Source organism: Octopus sinensis, linkage group LG7 (genome assembly GCF_006345805.1).
Source record: "Octopus sinensis linkage group LG7, ASM634580v1, whole genome shotgun sequence".
NCBI classification, from domain to species: Eukaryota; Metazoa; Mollusca; class Cephalopoda; order Octopoda; family Octopodidae; genus Octopus; species Octopus sinensis.
In genome coordinates this window covers 113,294,385-113,316,901 of record NC_043003.1, presented here as the reverse complement: position 1 = coordinate 113,316,901, position 22,517 = coordinate 113,294,385, and positions in this window count along the sequence as shown.

Sequence of the window (22,517 nt, the reverse complement as noted above, 5' to 3'; positions counted from 1 at the left end):
TGGGTGGGCTTTTGTCGGGGTGTTTTCACAGGTGGGGGATGGAGCATTTTTTGGCCGATAAGTGGGCGATATTACTATTTCGCGCGAAAAGTTTGGGAAACACTGCTCTAATCTGTGCTGCCCAAAAGCAAGCACTAAGAACGAATTACATCAATAACAGAATAGACAACACATGAGAAAGTAATAAGTGCAGAATCTGTGGACAAAATGGTGAAACCGTATGGCATATTACCAGCCAATGTACGCCACTAGCCCAGAAAGAATATAAAAGAGGTCATGACAGTAGAGAAAAGGATTGTCCATTGGATACTTTGGGATTTTACAATCCAATGTAGATTGTTAATTGATGTTCAGAGATCAGACATTGCTGTGGTGGATGCAAAGAAACTAGGATCATAGATATTGCCATAACCGGGGACGCATGAGTGGGTGATAAAGTGTTGGAAAAGATAGGAAAATACAAGTTACTAAAATATGGTGTTGCAAGAATGTGCGCAATGAGTGGCTGTGTGGTAAGTAGCTTGCTAACCAACCACATGGTTCCGGGTTCAGTCCCACTGCATGGCATCTTGGGCAAGTGTCTTCTACTATAGCCCCGGGCCGACCAATGCCTTGTGAGTGGATTTGGTAGATGGAAACTGAAAGAAGCCCGTCGTATATATATATATGTGTGTGTGTGTGTGTGTGTGTGTGTGTGTGTGTTTGTCCCTCTAGCATTGCTTGACAACTGATGCTGGTGTGTTTACGTCCCCGTCACTTAGCGGTTCGGCAAAAAGAGACCGATAGAATAAGTACTGGGCTTACAAAGAATAAGTCCCGGGGTCGATTTGCTCGACTAAAGGCGGTGCTCCAGCATGGCCGCAGTCAAATGACTGAAACAAGTAAAAGAGTAAAGAGAATGATTAGAGTAACTGTCATCACAGGAGCTGCAGAAGCAATTGAAGAGCACTAAGTGGCAAATTTGAGAAATATGTAAGAGACATTAGAATTGTCACGAGGGTGGAACGTGCACAAAAACTGCCCTTTCGGGACAGCTAGGATTTTGAAATTGGAGCTTGGGTGTTAAGTATCTTTCATGATATTTAACACCTAAGTACCAAATCTTATAATTTGTGGAAACAGACCCTGTGAGACCTTTGACAACAGAATGCTGTCCGCTTTCTCAGTATTAACCAGAGCACGTAAGCTCAAGAGCCATGAGAAATATGATGAAGATGATCAACAGTTTCCAGCGCCATTTGTACGATGGCCATGATCACCATCTCCTTCATTATGACCATCAAAATCCACAGGCCCCCTGCTCCTGTATCGTAATCCCACCGCAGTCCCCTTCTATCACTAACCCCAACTATATCACCGCCTTCTCAAACCAACTCATACGATCAGATTGAACGAAGAATATCAAATGATAGCCGGAAAGTTATGAAACATGAATAACAAAGATACAAAATGGATGCTATTGGTTTTTATCATTTTGTTATTTGTATTTTATTTATGTTTTATCACGTAGACAACTGGCGTCGCTTCGAAAACTACACATGCATATATAACCAGAGACATACGAACATACATACAGGCAGATATACGTGTATGCGTGAGTAGGTGAGTGAGTATGCGCATGTAAGTGAAGGATATGTGATAGGTTTTGTAACTTAAATCGCGTTCTTAAGACTTTTATAATAAACATGCTTCTCGGTTCTATTTTCTTTTTATCTTAAAGAAGAAACGCCAGGTTGTATCTGCTTACAGGAATGATCCAGAGTCTAATGGACTTTACTGTAAAGTGCAATACGGTAAACGCTTCTGCTAAATGGTTGAAACTTTAGCTTGCTTGAAATAAAACCTTGTGATTGAGTGATTAAGCGCAGAATGTAGAGGAACGTACATGCGTTCGTGTGAACTGTAAGAATGAAATGTATATATATGTATGTACACACATATATATATATTTCACGTATGTATCTAAGTAATCATTTATGTCTGACAATTATATAAAAAATTGTGACAGCCATTATGACAGTTACGAGCATAAATATAAATATATACCCATATGCATATATATATATATATATATACACATACACACATATATGTACGTATGCATATGCATAAATTTATACTATATATACACATGTTTTCATGCATGTATGAATGCATATAAATATATACATTACCTATATAGAAATAAATATCCCTACATGCCTATACAAAAATATGTATGTGTACATACATATATAATATGTATGTATGTATACATATATGATATGTATGTATGTATATATACATATATGATATGTATATATGTATATATATATATATATATATATATATGTATGTATAAATTTACCCTCACGGGCTATCCTTTACTGGAAAGCAATACTCTCGTATTGCATTACTATTTTCATATATATATATATATATATATATACATATATATATATATATACAGATAGATAGATACAGATAGATAGATACATACATATATATATATTTCCATGTATGTGAATATATATATATATATATATATATATATATATATATACACATTTATTAACAGATTTGTACTACAGTGCTTCATGTACGCATATCCGGTTAAATATACAAGAAAGCTTTTTAACGAATTTTACATTAAATCGATTCTACTTTTCTCAGGGGATTTACAAATGTTTGTCTCCTTGTAATTTACACACACAAACTTGCACATATACATTTATAACATTGTTTAAACCACCTACCTTTGTACCACTTAAAATAGTGACTCCGAAGGATGAAAAGCAGGTTCAACCTGGGCAGAAAACAAAGCCAAAAGCAAGGCTTCAACGGCTCATGCAGCCGAGGCAGATGTCTTATTGTACTTGTTTCAATGCTATATGTTTTGCGTTCAAATCGCGTTTCCTTTCGATTCTAAGAAACGATGATACGACTGGGCTTTCTTTATGCAAGATCAGATATATGTTAGTTAATCACTCTCACTTCCAGCATTCTAGATGCCAGCGGATGTTTAAATCTCATGCCTTCAACCAATGAACGATGTTGATACGCGTACACACACACACTCATACATACATGCACATACATATCTCTTTCTCTCTCTCACAAACATACACGCACGCACATACACACACAAACGAACGTTGTATTGTTTCAAAGGAATGAATGGAGAGTACTCAATACAGGCGAGTATATGCTTTACTGAAAGTGACTCGAGTTCCACGCAATTGCGATTTCCAAGCGAGAATTGTTACAAACCGTTTATTCTGCTGGTATCCTCATTGGAGTGAGTTTAGCCTGATGTTTCTGTCTGTTTATTGGTCTGTGTTATAGGCTTTCTGATTGGCTACTATTTTTTCCTTGTCTCTTCATTGGTCATTTTTTTTGGGGTATTTATTATTTATTCCAGATTTATTCAATGCCATTATTTAAAATTTCGTGGATTCTTGAAGAATATATATTTGGGAAGTGAGTTCAGCTGCAAAACTAATGAAGGATGGTATCTATTGTAAAAGAAGTTTCATGGCTGAGGGATTTCACTATGGCTCTTAGAAAGTTTGTCGGATCTTTTCGGTTTGAACGGCAGTTTTTCTAGCGGTGTCATAGGAAATTGTCACCCATAATTATGACCCTAGTATCGATCTATTGCATTTCAATCTATTTTATGGTGAGCGTTAGTTAGGGTTAGGGGTGGGGGAAGGGTATCTTTTTTTCTTCACAAATGTAAATAAACCCAATCTGTTTCTTAAACGAGGGGCATATTCATACGGCACAGAATGTTTTCACTTCAATAGACGGTCATTGATTGGTTGAAATTGCCGAAATGCAAGAAAGAAAAACAACAAATATCTTACAAACTATAGAATTTTCTCAATAAAGCCAAGAGAAAAAGATGTTTTATAAACACATTCTACCAGTATACGAAGTTAAAAATTTTTTAGTTACCTAGAAATTATGTTAAAAACTGCCGTTCAAACCGAAAAGATCCAGTTTGTCAGATGAATGAAAGCTAGTATTTAGAGAGTATTTTTTAGTGCGTGTGTTTTTTGGGATAGGCAGGTGTGTGTGTGTGTGTGTGTGTGTGTGAATATATGGGATTAAATTGGAATTATGATAGTTGGTGATAGTATGTCAAGTTAAAAGATTATAGCTAGAATATATGGTATTGAGGCGGCGAGCTGGCAGAAACGTTAGCACGCTGGCCGAAATGCTGAGCGGTATTTCGTCTGCCGTTACGTCCTGAGTTCAAATTCCGCCGAGATCGACTTTGCCTTTCATCGTTTCGGGGTCGGTAAATTAAGTACCAGTTACGCACTGGGGTCGATATAATCGACTTAATCCGTCTGTCTGTCCTTGTTTCTCTCCTCTGTGTTTAGCCCCTTGTGGGTAGTAAAGAAATATATATTGATGTGTCTGGGGGTGCCAATATCCACGTGAATGTCGGTGTTATCAGAGCCATGCTTTGAATTTTCCTGGAAGGCCCGATCCTTCAATCCTTGCCACCTACTCCTCCTTCTGGTTCTCATTAGTGGTAATGTTGCTTCTGTCAGTGGGTGAATATTCAAGCAACTTTCCTTAGTCGATGGATTGTGTAACTTGATCCTGTTTGTCAGTTTGCTTCTGCGGTCACCATACCACTAGATTTATTAGCCTTAGAAGTCATTCTAGTTCATGTTACTTGGTGTTGGAGTGAACTTAGCATCTGTTTCTCCTCGTTATGGGTTTTGGTTGCCATTGTGAGAACATCCATGAATCCCCTTATCGGATGTTTTTGGCAACTTGACCATCTTTTCGTTCTTCGATGTCCAGCATTGGTTATACGAAAGTTCATTCCACGTTGAAGAGAATGGTGGATGAGGTTGAGAAAGAAACTCTGTAGAGCCAGTTATGATTTCCTTCTCTAGATCTTGGGATCGATTTGTTTTGAAATGCAATTGGATGCATCTGGGGAATATACTCTCGGTGTTGATGTCCAAGATAAGTCTGTATGATTGAGAGAATGCGGTGTAGGTTTGTACGCATTGACCAAATCTAGCCAAACCATTGTAAGGTCATTTTGGTTTTTTTCTTTGGTAAGTCTGGGGTTTTCGGATCATCTTACAAAAAAACTTCTCCGTGTTGCGTTCCAGAATTCTGGCATCTCAGAAGGTAGGCATCTGAGACGACTGACTTCTCAGAAGACTGTTCGTCATCGAGCATCCTAGGAGCGAACTTCGCACAAATTTTACGCGTGTTTAGATCTTCGTGAATAATTCTGTTTACAGATGCTTCACAAACTTCAGACTTTATGCCTATTGCCTTTATTGATACATAATCTTCAAAAATATTGCTAGTTTTCTCAACCAGCTCTGATGAACCCTTCCTTCCAATATCTCTATCTCCTCTCTACCGTCCTTGAAATCCTTCTGCCAGCAACAAAAAAAAAAAATGGTTGTCTCATACAAGTCAATCCATAAACAGTTTGGAGCATTTCCTAAGGTTCTGTGACGTTTTGACATTTCTGTGACACAAAGTTTATTGCATCGAGGGATTCCAACTTGTCTTCGCATCTGCTGCATTCTTCAAACGAGTTAGCTGTGACAAGCAGTGTTTAGTAGGATGTTATCAAAGTCTTGTTACAGCCGTCTCCTTCAGTGTGGAATTAAGGAAGTTGGTGGCAGGTCAGCTTATTTGATGTGTTATGATATACAAGAATTACAATAACCTAGGACAGTTACAACTGCCTCTCCTAAAAAAGTTTCAAAACTTTTGGAAGGCACCTTTTATTTAGTATATATATATACACACACATATATAATATTAGAAAAATACCACCTTTTATCAATTCAAAATGAATAATCAAATTACACCATCTAGAAAATTACATATAATAGAAAAGTTAAAATTAAAATACGAATAAAATGTAAAGATTATGTAAATTGCAACAATAATAATAAAAATGTATATAATAGGTGAGTAATTTCATTTAGTATTTCTAAATTGAATTCTTTTTCCTTGTAAGTTTGAATTTTTTATATATATATATATATATATATAGTGGTGTGCGCGCGCTATGATGTGTAGTTGTACAGTTGTTTCATCAGTTGACTTCAGTGAATTCGTGTGGTGACCGAGCATTCGGGAAACGTGTCTACCTTAATAAAATTCTTCTTTTGAATCGGCAAAACAGTTTGACAATACTGAAAGCTTGACTTTCTTTCACTCTCCACTATCTCTCTTTCCTTCTCTCTCCCTTTGTTTCTTTCCCTCATCCTCTCGTTTCCCTTCCCCTCTGGTTGTTGTTCTCACGTGACTACAGGCCATTTTTCTTATTTCTCTATCTTTGGACGTCCAGTCAGCCGGACGTCATTTTTCTTATCTCTCGATCTTTTTTCTTTAATATCTATTCTATATCCTTTCAAAATTTCTCTCAGGCGTTACCCATCGTGGTCTAACGCTCCTAAATGTTTGTCTTCGTCGATTGCTTATTTATGTACATCCACTCTGCCGTTTGTTTGTTCGAGGCGCTAACCCACCACAATTTTATATTTTAAAAACTTCTGGTTGCTGCTGTCTTATGAAGTTTTAAAGTCTTGTTAAAAGCACGAAACGGAGTAATATTAGAGTCGACAACAGAGAAGGAGATAGACTTCTTTTAGTGGTTTTCCTGTACTTATCTTTCGTTGTGTCTACGTAATTTTCACTCGTTGGTGATGTCCTGTTCTTAATGTGTATTTTCCATTTATTTCATATATAATATATATATATATATATATATATATATATATATATAAAATATGTTACAATTACTCAATAGTCAAGATAAAACTCTGAGTTTCGGATGCCGAGGTGAAAATCCACAACACCATCTCTTCGGTTATCTGGCCATCTGAAAAACCGAAGAGATGGTGTTGTGGATTTCCACTTCGGCATCTGAAACTCAGAGTTTTATCTTGACTATTGAGTAATTGTAACATATATTTTATAGATAAATTTCCTCTATTTACATAATATTGAGGTCTCTTTCTTTCTTTTGTTATCTTACCGTTTTACCAATATATATATATATATATATTATATATATATATATATATATATAATATATAACCTTCACCTTGACCGACCAGTCCGTCAGGCGTCCATTTGACACCGCTGGTCACAGCACGCTGTCCACTCCTCTCTGGATCGCGCCTTTCTCATCCACGTAATCCCAATCGTCCCCCTGAAATCGTAACTCCACCGTCGTGGAGGCCTTCCGGGTGGTCGTCTCCGCTCGCGCGGGTACCACTCGACAACTGCGCGGGTCCACCGATTATCGGTGAGCCGGGCGACGCGTCCAGCCCCTCTAAATTTGCTGCGTGTATATATATATATATGCAGCACGGATTTTTGTCAGTGAACAGGTCGCGGTCTTAAAGCGATGAAAATATTTTGACAAATTAAACTTAAATGTTGAAGTGAATCGAACGGCTTTTGTATGTTTCTTAAATCGCTTACAAACACTTTCCACGCTGCAATTGTTTTCGTTCCAGCACATGATCTGAGATCAAATCACTTGCTATGCAAGTACATCTCCGTAATATATATATATATATTATATATATATATATATATATATTATATATATATATACATGTATGTATGATTGCATGCACACACGCATACATATACAATAAGAGAGAAAGGCAAGAAACGGACAAACATACAGACAGACAGATAGATACTGAGACAGACAAACAAAGAATAAAGAAGCACAGAAAAGGGTGAAATGTAGAGTAGAAAGTAAAACACAAACAATATTTCAAATGTTAGAAATGAATTGAAGAGAAGACGACGACGGCAGAGGTGTTGGTCAAGAAGACAGGATGACCAGAATAGGTAGAGGGGAAATATGCGAAAATTTATGGCAAATATTTAAGTCTGTTAACCTTACAAAGAACAAACACAGAACCACTTACACAGAAACTCAATCATACACATACGTTCATATATATATATATATATATATATATATATATACACGCGTACGTTTATATATATATATATACACATACCGATTCACGTGCATATAAAGGAAGGCAGCTGAACCATAATTGCAAAAGAACCCACGTTAAAACCTTTATAGAGATATGAGCATACTCACCTGTCTGCAGACGCGCACACACACGCACATTCACACACACACAACACAAATACACACACAGAAACTCTCACATACATAGATAATTACTTAGATATGGAAAAACCTAGAAAGCAGTGTGAGAGAAAGAGAGAATGTGAGAGAGAGAGAGTGAGCGAGAGAGAGAGAGAGAGAGTGAGAGAGGCTGGGCTGAAGTATGTTATTTAATCGATACGATGTAACTTGTAATAGAATAGAACAGCAAGAGTAACCATTGCCAACCAGAGTCTACAGCCAGACAGCTTCATCATTTTTAATATCTTCTGGTGAGAGGAGATTTTAGGAAAATCGATAGTCGGAGTGTGTGCGAGAGAGAGAGAGAGAGAGAGAGTGTGTGTGTGTGTATATGCGCACAAAGACGCATACACGCACGCGCACACACACAAAACATACATTTATGTTCATTTATACATACATGCATATTTACAAAGATGCGTATATAGAGTGAGAGATGTGTGTGTGTGTGTGTGTGTGTATGTATATATATATATATATATATATATATATATATATATACATATATATATACATACATATATATACATATGTACACATGAATTTGTATAGGTACATGTGTTTGTGTGCAATAAATATATGCTAATTATACATACATGCGCACACATATGTATGTCACCAAAACATTTATATATATATATATGAGTGAGTGAATGAGTGTGTTTCTGTGTGTAGGCGGGTGTGTGTGTGTGAGTGTTTGTGCGTGTTTCTATGTACAAACATATTTATAACAGATATAGATCTATACGAAAATTAGCATTCGGATATTATTCCATGATTTGTTGAAATGTTGTCCTTCTTTCATGGCGAACTGCTAATTATTGTTACTGGGTTTGTTTTTCCAGCATTAATCAATATTATCTTTTACCTTATTTATCCATTTAGGTCATTCGCTTATTCGGCCTAGAAAAGCAGCTTCAGAGGCCCGACGTGGGTTTTGGCTGTTTAGTACTGTAGCCAATTTGGGCGGTTACTTTTTTAAACGTAGCAGATTCTCGCCTGCAGCAAACACACATTACTAAAGTGGTTGCCCTCTGCGCTCCGGACACCCCACATATCCTACGCTTCGCCAGTCAATCTTTTAATAAATCTACAAATTTAATATTGCTCTAAAATATTTTGCTGTAACGAATTAGTTTTTCTCAGCTTTACCAAAATGGTATGCTTATTAAAGGATACACTATACATATTATCCAAAAATGTTGCCGTACAGGACCATGAACTAATCACACACACAAACACACACGAGAATTGATTTCGGGGTTGAAAATGCACCTGGGTTTTAAAACGAACTGTAGTCTTTTTATATTTCTTAAAATTTATTAAAAACGATATCGGTTTCCACAACTTTTTCCCCTTTACTTTCCTTAGAAAATGTAAAATTAAAGAAGGAGATAATCATTTCAAACGAAGAGAATGCCTCGCTAAAAGTTTCATAGTGATAAAATGATAAAATATATTCAAAATCGTTCAATAGGTTTCGTAGCGAAATCACACGAGGGAAATACAAGTGTTGAATAAGTTTCACAGCAATAGGAAATGATGTAGGTTCATAGCATTAATAAATGGTGGATCTTTGAAAGCACAATAGGTTTCAAATGAAAGAGTTATATTAGCAAATTAGATGTGAAGATTTTAATGAAGAAGGGAAGATGTTCGGTCGTATTGTATAAAGGAGAATTGTTCCTCGATTGCTGAACTGTTACAGACTTGAACTGTATTTCAACTTGGTATTGCTTTGTATATATAGATTTTAAGACAGGTTCAAGTTCTCACTAACCCCTTACTAATAAACGTCAGTCGTTCTGGTTGGTTTGGTGTCTGAGTACGTCATTTGCTTATCTGGTTACTTATTAGTGTTTGTCCAGCGTTTTGGTTGGTTGACTTCAGTTGCTCAGAGTTCTGGGCACTTGTTTTTGCTCCAAAGTAGTCCAGCATTCTGGTTGGTTGGTTGATTGATTGTGGACGTCATTTGTTTATCAAATGTGCCGGTCACGTGTTGTCTGACAGCAATCCAGCGTTCCGGTTGGCTAACACCCTTCAGTCGTCGCTCATTTTTCTGATGTCACGGTCGACTTAATACTTAGTAGCATCACTTGGGTTTTTGTTACTTGAAAGCATAATTCAATTGGTTAATTCCACGGTGGCATCAGCAAAGAGTGTCGAAGATGCTGGCTTTGAAACCGCGTGGTTTCGGTTTCAGTTCCACTGCACGGTATCTTGAGCAGGTGTTTCCTGCTGTCGCTGCGGTCCGACCGTTTGATTGTGAGTGAATTTGGTAGACAAACTCTCTGGAAGCCCCTCGTGTGTGTGTGTGTGTACGCACGCGTATGTATGACTGCGTTTGTGTTTTGGCGTCTTAACGCCCCATGTTGGTATGTTTACGTTCCCGTAACTTAGTGGTTTGGCGAAATACAAGGATAAAATAAGAACCTGACTTGAGGGACAAGAACACAAGCACTGGTTTCAATTTTTTCGACTAAAACCTTTCACAGTTGCTTCGCCCCCACTTTTCTGACTGGCAAATATATGTATGGGTATATATAAGTGTATACATACATACATATATATCGTATATGTAGGTACTCCTTAAGAAGAGTGATCCCGGTGCGCGCACTCGCGTACTCGCGCAAGCTAGTCGTGACTAGTCGATCCTACAACGACTACCTAGCGAAGTAAATAAAACACAAAATAAATAATTTTTTTACACAAAGTAAATAATATTTTTTAAAACAATGTAACAAAAGCAAAGTAAGGATCGACTAGTCACGACTAGCTAGCGCGAATGCACGAGTACGCGAGTGCGCGCACCGGGACCACTCTTCTTAAGTAGTACCGTATATGTATCTATGTGTGTGTGTATATATATAGGTTAAGAGAGATAATGGTGTCAATAAGACCCAAAGGTATCCATAGCACTATATTATATATATATATATATATATATATATATAATATTTGTCGCTTCTAATAGAAATGAAAGGGTTTATAGGATTGCAAGTGCTCAAATATAAAGGAGACGAAGATAAAGAAGCATTGGTTATAGAAGAAACATTAAATTTGGGTCAACGACTTTACATAGAGCACCAACCCTCAAACATTTAATCATATAAAAAACCACCATGGGTCACAAACACATAAAAAGTAATACATATACGTAAAATCACAGAAGGTAAAAATATATAATGGAATACAATACAAATAGAACGGCCAATCAAAAATGCTAAATATAAACGGGTAAAAATTCAAAAACTAACAAAAAACCTGAGACAAATATGAAATAAGTAAAGGTAAAAATAAAAACAAATATCCACCGACTAAAAAAGTTTTATCAGATGATGAGAATATATTTTTTTAATTTAAAATAAATTTTTAAATATTTGAAAAACGTCTTTTACTTATCTCATACAAATACGTCCAAAGTTCATAAGTAAATAGATTTCCACAGGTTAAATTCACATAAATCTTGAAAAAAGTATTTTACTCCCTCCACATAAGTACATCCAAAAGTTCATAAGGAGCAGACTTCACAGGTCAAATTCAACATTCACATATATCTCTGGACATTTCGGGAGCTCACCCGCCGTAGTTTATTTACACTAAAGTGCATAACGACGATGACTCCCGCCCCAACAGGAGACACGAACAGATCAAAATTTTTTAAAGAAAAGCTCATGCATTATTATGAAAAGCTTATATAATTTAAAAGAAAAACCCATAAATGGACTCGTCCAAATTTTCTAATAAAAAAAATGTCTATTGCTAAACACTTAGGTGGCTGTAGTTAACAGAAATTCAACGTTGCCGGTTTCAAATCCCAGTAAACTCAACAATATTATTATGTCTACTTTTCTTTTTATACACTTTCAAAAAGGTGGACGGAAACCTATCAGTAAATCTATTCAAAGATTTTGGCCAAAAAGACTTAACGATGGCAAGGGATTCTTTTACACACAAATTACAATTACTTATACTTACTCTAAAGTAAGGGACTCTCGAAATAATGGACCATTCCAGAGTATATATATTATATATATATATTTTATTCCTGAGCGTTATACTAATACATCTGTTTGTTTTGTACACCACTTGTTCTTCGTCTTTTGTTTTTGCATTAACTCTCCCTATTATATATATATATATATAATATTATATATATATATATATATATATATATATATATATATAAAATATTTAAAAATAAAAATTTATAAATATAAATTAAAAATTTTAATTTAAATAATTTCAATTTTAAATTTATATTTTATATATTTTGTATATTATATTAATTTATTTATTTTATTGTTTTGGTTTGGTTATGTTTTTCACTGTTTGATTTGCCTAATAGTGGTTTTATCTCTAATTTAATTTTTATATATATTCTTTTATGCGTATCAGCCTTAAAGTTGTGACCTTGCTGGGGGACTACTTTTATCATCACCTTTTCAATAGCCATTCTCGCGGGAATGCTTTTTGGTGAAGAGGAAGGTTTTGCCTCCCTCTTTGAGTTTTTGTATTGTAATATTGGTTAATCTGGGAGTTTCAACAGTAGAAGATGGAGTTGCTTCTTGAAAACATCTACCCTAACTCCATGTGGATCTCTCAGATAATTTGGCAAGATAAATAGCTGTGGACCTTTGAATGCCAGTCCTCACTTTAGACGGGGTGGATGGGACCTTTGTAACAATGCAGTGACATTCATTTAAGGAGTTGAAATAACTCTCGATGCCATAATTTAGAGCCAATTATTCTAGGATCTTCTAAATGTATATCGCAGCATATCTCTCCCACCTTCGTTCCAGAGAGTAGGGTCGTAATTCTTCCAATAGTTCGGCTGATCCTTTGATGTAATATTCCTGGTGTAACGCCGCTGAACTACCCCAAGCTCCGCACTTATATGACGCCGTGGCCCAGACATCTAAGGAGAAATGTTCTCCATAGAACTAGCATAGTTTCCAGTTCCTTTGATCTGAAAGTTCTCAGAATTCGTCCGGCCACTCGACTGCGTATTGCCACTATCTTGCATATGCACTCACACACCCATATGTATATGTGTATATATATATATAGGTTATGAGAGGCAATGGTGTCAATAAGACCCAAACGTATCCATATCACTATATTATATATATATATATAATATTTGTCGCTTCTAATAGAAACGAAAGGGTTTATAGGATTGCAAGTGCTCAAATATAAAGGAAACAAAGATAAAAGATATATAAAGGGAATGTAGTCGCGTTGTAGTGATATCTGCGTGCATAAATACTCATTAATAGAAACATGCCGTATAAGTATCTCAGAAAAAAACATACAGATATATTCTGAGTTTGTAGAGAATTTTTATGAATGTATACATGCGTGTATACATTGGTACGCCAATGTATGTGCTTTTACGTAACGTATCAAGTAGAAAGAGAAAAGCTGAGATATAGTGTATAGATTCATGAGTACACTAATATATAGCCACATACATACATACATACATACACTTATGTATGTTTTATAAACATACAAACATATGCATACATATGCATATATATACAAATAGATATATATGTATATATGCATATATATATATATACATATTATATATATATATACCTAATTATATATATATATATAAACAAAAATATATATATATATAACAAAATATATATATATATAAATAATAATATATAGACAAATATATAATGCAATATACATATATATATATATATGTGCATATACACAAATATATATACGTGCACACAGAGGGAGAGAGAGAGAAAGAGAGGAGGGAGAGATGAATACATACATAGATGCATACATATTCATGTAATTTCCTGAAAGCGTATCGTACATCGGTATGCAGTGTGTATGTGTCCACTACGCAGGTGTGTGTTGAACAGCACTGAATTCTGGACACAATCCAAAGTCTTTTCATAATCATTTTGCTATTCATATTTTCACTTTCTTTCCGTTTCCTATTTTTCATCAACTTTTCTATTTTTCTCTTTCGCTTCTTTAAAAATAACTTTTCAAATTTTCTCTAATCCCACTTCTATCAATGTCTAACTCTTACTCTGTGTGTGAACTATATATAAGTCTGTGTATATGTATGTATGTATGTATGTGTGTTAGATCAATATTTCTTTCAGTATGTTTGATTGGAGTCTATCACTCTCACACTTTCTTTCCTTCTTTCTTATTCTTTCCTTCTTTCTTTCTTTCTTTCTTTCTTTCTTTCTTTCTTTCTTTCTTTCTTTCTTTCTTTCTTTCTTACTTTCTTTCTCTCTCTCTCTCTCTCTCTCTCTCCTTCTTTCTATGTTTGGTACAGTTGGCTGTCTTTGTATACACGTCTTTGAGATATTTAGTTGAAACACGGTGTTGTTTTAAATATTAGAATGTTACAAGCATTGCCTCAAATTCGCTATGTGGATCCGGTCGATTACATGAGCCCGTATACATAACTGGTACTGAATTTGTCGAACCAGAAAAGAGCAAAAGGGAAGCTGACTTCAGAGTGTTCGAAGCCTGAACATAGGTGATGGTAAGTAATTGCGGCACTATTGTTTCTGTCAATTTACAGCCTGAGTGTCTGCGACGTATATCTCTACAATATATGCAGGTACTCAGTCGGATATCTGATGACATGTTTGTCCCAGACAAATGGCTGGAATCTGCGACAGAAAAACCATTTGTCATCGGTGTGTTTTCGTGCACTAAGACAGCGGCTGCATTGAGAAAACTGGTCGCAAATGGCAAGACAGACATGCTAACAGATTGTTAGTATGAATGTAATCTAAATTTATCAAATGGTTCCGTAGATAATGTCATAGTTACCAACGAATAAACTAATAAAGTGAAAATAATCAGTATTGGAAACTGAAAGAAGCTTCTTTAAATAAATTGAGCTCAACAACTTGTTGAAAACTGCAACGAGAAACTAGCACGCCTCATTTTTATCAGTTTACAAGAGAGCACCCAAATAACTACTACTACTACTACTACTACTACTACTACTACTACTACTACTACTACTACTACTACTGCTGCTGCTGTTGCTATTACTAATACTACTGCTGCTATTACTACTACTACTACTGCTGCTGCTGCTACTACTACTACTGCTGCTACTACTACTACTACTACTACTACTACTACTACTACTACTGCTACTACTACTACTACTACTACTGCTGCTACTACTACTACTACTGCTGCTGCTACTACTACTACTACTACTACTACTGCTACTACTGCTGCTGCTGCAACTACTACTACTGCTGCTACTGCTACTACTACTACTACTACTACTACTACTGATACTACTACTACTACTGATACTACTACTACTACTTTTAACATTGACCCAGTCACTCCTGATGCACATATGATTCTGTGAAACCCAGACCCGTTGCTTGTTGAGCCAATTGCTTTACATTCTGAAAGAACAATAGCAGTAAACCTTCGCATAACAAAATGTTGAATCGTGATTCAACGCAGAACTGCGACAAGCACCCGAGCAAGTTCCCTTAGACAACGGTGAAACTCTATCAAATGAACTTTACTAAAAAGTCTCAATGTACAGTGTTTATTTGAACAAAACGGATAAATAATGAAGAATGAAGCCACAATCTTTAAAGACTTTGAGAAGCAAGACATCAAACAACACATTATAAATAACGGGAAAAAGAAATTATAAAAATCATAGTACAAGACGGCGCTGTCTGTTCCCAACAATTCTTCACATAAAAACGTTCTCAAAATCTCGTTCGACAACGAACGTAAAAAAGAAAACACAAAAAAAAGGCATCTATATTATCAGTGAAACCCATTATTCGTCTTTTTTCTTTGCTATCAATTAAAACAAAAGCGGAAAATAAGCATATTTACAAAATACAAAATTACTCTGACATCTTTATATATAAAAGAGAGGTTGTGTGCTGTCTGTCTCCTACAATTTAGATTCCTAACTACTCCCACATTTTGCGGTGCAGTTTAACCAAAACCGGATATCTTATAGTCGGGATTCATATCGAGCCCTTCTGGGTATTAGCGCGCGTCTACGATGAGTCTACGATTAAAAAAAAATTACCATAAATTTTTCCCATTTTTAATGCATGTTTGGCATATATAAGGAAAGTAACTCTCTAAAAATGTATTATTAAATCTCAGAACGTAAAAAGCTACAGTAACCCCCCCCCCTTTGTGGTTAGCCATATTGAGATGGCTATTATACTTTACATCTCTAAAAATGCTTATATAGTTATTTCCCTTACAAATCCGAGCAACGCCGGGCGATACTGCTAGTATTCAATAAAAAAGTATTAGATTATTCCATAAACAGCGCAAATTTAGCCAGAACTTGCATCACAGTCCAACACCTTGTACCAGTAAGGTGGGTTTACAATTAACATAACTGGGCAGCCATTTTCTCGCACGCGTTTTCGTTCCCGTTTTATTGAGCTGTGACACTGAATTTGCCATCGTTGTTATCATAGTTATTGAACCCCAAGTCAGCTGGGATCCAGTATCCCTATGATATAAATGTGATGTACTCATAACTGTTATCTCTCTATATATAAACGGCAAAATGTCTGTGTGTGTGTGTCCTTTATACAAATCCACAATTTTTTAGTTAGAGAGTTCGCACTTTCTATGGTTATTTAAAACCATCCAAGGGTGGTCGTGCACATCTTTAAATTTCCCCAGTTACCCCGCAAAGCCATTAAAAAATTAATAGAAGTGAATTGTTTGTGAATTTTTCCATCCAAAACCCAATCAAAATACCCGAAACTTGATACGCCAATTGAATGCCAGCTAGCTGTATGTGATTGGTCAGAGATTTGGACATTACTCGCGTGTATGTGCGCACGCACGCAACAGTATATGCATGCACTAGCAATATGACCCGGCAACGCCGGGTCATAGTGCTAGTTTTGATAAAAATGTTTCTGGTTTTAAATTATCCATGGTGTATAATCTGTATTATGAAGACGGTAGGGAGTGATTTGAGGGATATTTCATGGCTATTTCTAACAGATCAAGTGTTCACATAATGGCTCCGCCGCTGGCCTGTTTATGTGTGATCGATTCATTGCAGCTATTCTTCAAGTTTGAATCTTATCCAGGTGACTAGTTATGGTTTACTTCCCTCGTTTCTCAGACGTCATATTTCTAAAGCTTCAACAACATACTTCGGTGCACCCACACACATTTTCTAATTGGATAACCGAATGCATTAGTTATAATTAAAATTTGTAACATTTCCTTTCTTCTTCCTTCTTTCTTTCTTTCTTTGATTTCTGTATTTTTCTTTCTACCATTTTCTTTTTTCTTTCTTTCTTTCTTCAATTTTCTTTTTTCCTTTCTTCCATTTTCTTTCTTTCTTTCTTTTTATTTGCATTATAACTTTAACACTTTATATTCCCTTGCATCGACTTTTTGCACCCTTTTTCCCCCCTTTTTCCTTTTATCTTTCTCTCTTTCCATTTCTTTTTTTCTTCACTGAATTTCTCTTCCAAAATTGGTAATTTCTCTTCTCTCTGTTGCTCTCTCTCTCATCACTCTTGTTGCTGTTATTGTTGCTGTTGTTACTATTGCTACTCCCACAGATGCCTCACTTATTGCATTTCTTGTTCTTTCTCACATTCTTTCCTTCTCCTTTTCCTCCTCCTCTTCCTCGTCGTCTTCGTCGTCGTTATTTTTATCGTTGTTGCTTTTGGTGTTCTTTTAACGTTAAAAGCCAAAGGGAGTTTGCAGCAGCAACTTTTAATTACTTGCAAAAGCTGCAGAAGTTATTTGTGTCTTGGGAGATGGATGTAAGGAGAGAGAGAAAGAGAGAGAGAGAGAGACAGAGACAGACAGAGACAAACAGACAGAGACAGAGAGATAGAAAGACAGACAAATACAGACAAGTCGGATGGGTGGTGGATAGGTAGCGAAAAAAAAAAACAAGAGAGAGAAAGTGAGAGATTAGGAAAATAGGACATTATTAAGGAACGTGGGATGGAGGAGATATTGAAAGAAAGAGAATACCTGAAGAAGTAAAAGGGACACAAGGAGAAAGACAGAGAAATAATAAAAGAGAGAGTGAGCGAGAAAGAGAGAGAGAGAGATCAGAGCGATGGGTGATACATACATACATACATACATACATACATACATACATACATACATACATACATACATACATACGTATATAAACACATATGCTTATCCACATACATATTCAGGTGTGTTTCTCTCTGTATTCACGACGCATATACACCAATAAAAGAATGTGCATGCGGGTACATTTGTGTCAGCGGGTATATGTGTGAATAGGTAAATCATTGAACAAACGCGGACAGAGAACGTCAAAGAGACAAAGGGAAAAGAAATGGCGGAAAATATATTAAATTGAGGAGACAGACATACATGCAAAGTGGAAAAGACAGATGAGTACATGTATGAGTTTGGGTCTATCTATCTATCTATCTATCTATCTATCTATCTATCTATCTATCTATCTATCTATCTATCTATCTATCTATCTATCTATCTATCTATCTATCTATCTATGCGTATACACACATATATGTGTAAACATATGTATATACCCGAGTAAGCACATATATATTTGCATGTGCATATGTATACATATTATATATATATGCATGTGTATATGTATATATATTATATTTATATATATGCATGTATATATATATATATATAAGTAGGTCCCGGGTTGATTCGGGGTTAACCACAGTAAATAAGGTACTCAATACATAGCAGAGTAAAATTAATTTATTATATAGAAGGAGCTTCTACAGGACTAGAACTGTTTCATTCAGGAGAAATCATCAGGAAGCTCATATGTATATATATATATATATGTGGAGGCGCAATGGCCCAGTGGTTAGGGCAGTGGACTCGCGGTCGTAGGGTCGCGGTTTCGATTCCCAGACCGGCCGTTGTGTGTGTTTATTGAGCTCCACGAGGCTCCGGCAGGGGGTGGTGATCCCTGCTGTACTCTTTCACCACTCTTTCTTCTGCGGGGTGGCGTCATTCGAAAGCTAAAACAATGCGAACGCATTGTGACCAGTGATGTGTAACAACATCTGATGGTCTGGTCGGTCACGTGATCACGTGATATATATATATATATATATATATATATATATATATATATCTCTCTCTCTCTATATATATATATAGCACAAGTCCCAAAATTTTGGGGGAGGGGGCCAGTTGATTAGATCGACTCCAGTACGCAACTGTTACTTAATTTATTAACCCTGAAAGGATGAAAGGCATAGTCGAGCTCAGTTGAATTTGAACTCAGAACATAAAGACAACGTTTCTGTCAGCTCGTCACCTTATATGATTTATAGATATTATAGATATATATGTATATATACAGGACAGGCCAGAAGTCACGAAGGACTTGAAATGTCTAATAGCTCCTTTTATTTTTCGTATTAAATTTTCATTACCATAATATCATATACAGAACATATAAAAAAACTTTACAGTATGTACGAAAACGGCAACAAATTTTTTAGATTCAGGAACATTTTTAACACCACTAAACAAGTTGTCCTATATTCCTTCCTACGTGGGAACACACTTCTTCTTCTTCATACATATTTAGTTCGAATTTGCTGAAGAAGTACGAAGACAGGTGAGGAAGCATCAAGCAGGTGTATTAGTTTGATGCTTGGCAAGAATGTAAAAGGTTTTGACGTTTCGAGCCTACGCTCTTCGACAGAAAGGATTCAGAGGGAAAAAATGGAGAGTGGAAAAATGTGTAGCGATTAATTTTTTGACATGATGAAATTTATATATATATATATATATATATATATATATATATATAATATACATAGTCAATTGAAATACACAAAAGTTTTTTTTTTAATATGAACAAGAAAATTAACGGACAACAAGAGCAACAAGAGAGTTTGACGTTTCGAACATCGCTCTTCGTTGAAAAGGAGAACGAAAAGTCTAAAGATTGAAAGAAATCACAATATTACGTGTGTAGTTACATTGCATATGTAATGTGTTTTATATATATATATATATATATATATATATATATATATATATATTATATATATATATAAAATTATATATGTGTGTGTGTGTTTTGGTGTGGTGTGTGTGTGTTGTGAGAGAGAGAAAGAGAGAGAGGTGAGTGCATATATGTATATTTATATATGTATATATATACGCGCGAATATATTTATATATGTGCATGCATACATACATACATACATACATACGTACATACATACCTACATACGTACATACATACGTACATACATACATACATACTACGTATACATACATATATATATGTATATATACATATATATATATATATACAATAAATAATATATGTATGTATGCATACATACATACATCATACATACATACGTACATACATACATATATATATGTGTATATATATATATGTATATATATACAGTATATATGTATGTATGCATCCATCCATCCATCCATACATACATACATACATACATACATACATACATACATACATACATACATGCATGCATGCATACATACATACATACATGCATACATACATGCATACATACATACATGCATACATACATACATGCATACATACATACATACAAGTATACTCTTCCATAGACACATTCGGGAATTACCCAACAATAGTTTACAGCAGAAAGTATTCAGCCTTTAAACACGAAAAACAATGGAATTTCCGGTTGAGTCTCATTAAAAGGACAAATGCTTTGGCGAGACTTGATGGGTGGACAGCTTTTATTATCTCAGCTGATTCTCTCTAAACTTCATGAATAAATAAAAGGTCATTCCGTCAGTGTATATGCATGTAAGTTAATATATATACGTATGTATGTATGTATATGTGTGTGTCTATGTATGTATGTATTTATGTTTGTATTCAGTATATATATGTGTGTGTGTATATATATTCTTAAATAGTTATATATACTTCCCTGCGTACATGGACACACATATTAAACATATCTATACGTTCTTGTATGTTTGCTTGTATTCGTAAACACACATACGATACTGATATGTAGCTAAACACATATACACTTACTGTCATATACATGGCTATAGTTTAAATACTTCTTTGTGAAACCCAGTTAAAAGTGTTTTAGAAAGCCACCACAATATAAGTTGGAAATAATTGTATAAGAAGCAAAGACAAAAGAAAAAATAACGATAAATATATATAAATCTGGAAAATACAGAAAGTCTTGGCCTTTTGCTTTATATTTCAGTATGTCGTATTTAAAAGCATTTATCATGAGCTAACCACTTTCTAACACATATTACAACATCGCTGCCCTTCAGTAGTTTCAAAAATAAGCTTTCTTTCGATCTGTCTATTCAGTTACTTTAATATATAGGAATTTTGTAAAGCTGTTTTCCATGAAAGTCGTAGAATTCGATTAAGTATTCCCCACTTTTTTTTTCAGTCTAATATCCATGCAATAATGAACACCTCAAGATTCCTTTAATCTTCTGACCATTTATTATTTTTCCATAGAAAGTCGATGAACATTTTGACGTCTTCATTGGTCAAATTGAGAATTGCAATGATTACTATTATTCGCCTGGGATCTTTTCGGTTTGAACGGCAGTTTTTAACATAATTTCTAGGTAACTAAAAAAGTTTAAACTTCGTATACTGGTAGAATGTCTTTATAAAACATATTTTTCTCTTGGCTTTATTGAGAAACTTCCATAGTTTGGAAGATATTTGTTGTATTTTTTCTTCAATTTCAACCAATCAATTACGTCTATTGAGGTAAAAAACATTCTGTGCCGTATGAATATGTCCCTCATTTAAGAAACAGATTGGGTTTATTTACATTTGTGAAGAAAAAAAGATACCCATCCCCCCACCCTAACCCAAAAACAGATTGAAATGCAATAGATCGATACTAGGGTCATAATTATGGGTAACAATTTCATATGACACCGCTAGAAAAAAACTGCCGTTCAAACCGAAAAGATCCTTCACCTGTTCCCTTTAGACACCCTTTTAAATCTTAAACTAGTTTTAACTGGATTCATCCAGGCAGCCGCCTGCATTTTATTGCGCACTTAGTAACATCCACTTGAAAAGATACTTCCTTACTCGCAGGTCGCGCACTGGCTTTGATTCAGGGATTGCAATTCCTGTTGGTGCAGTGTATCTTGTTTGCATTTCATTCATCTTTGTATGTTGGTAGCGAATAGCTTGGAACTTCCCAGCATTGAACTGTATGTTGTTGTTCTCCACCAACCTGTGTATTGTGTCTTATCATTGTTGCATGTGCATAGCATCTCCAGAGTTTTGTGTCCTCTGAGA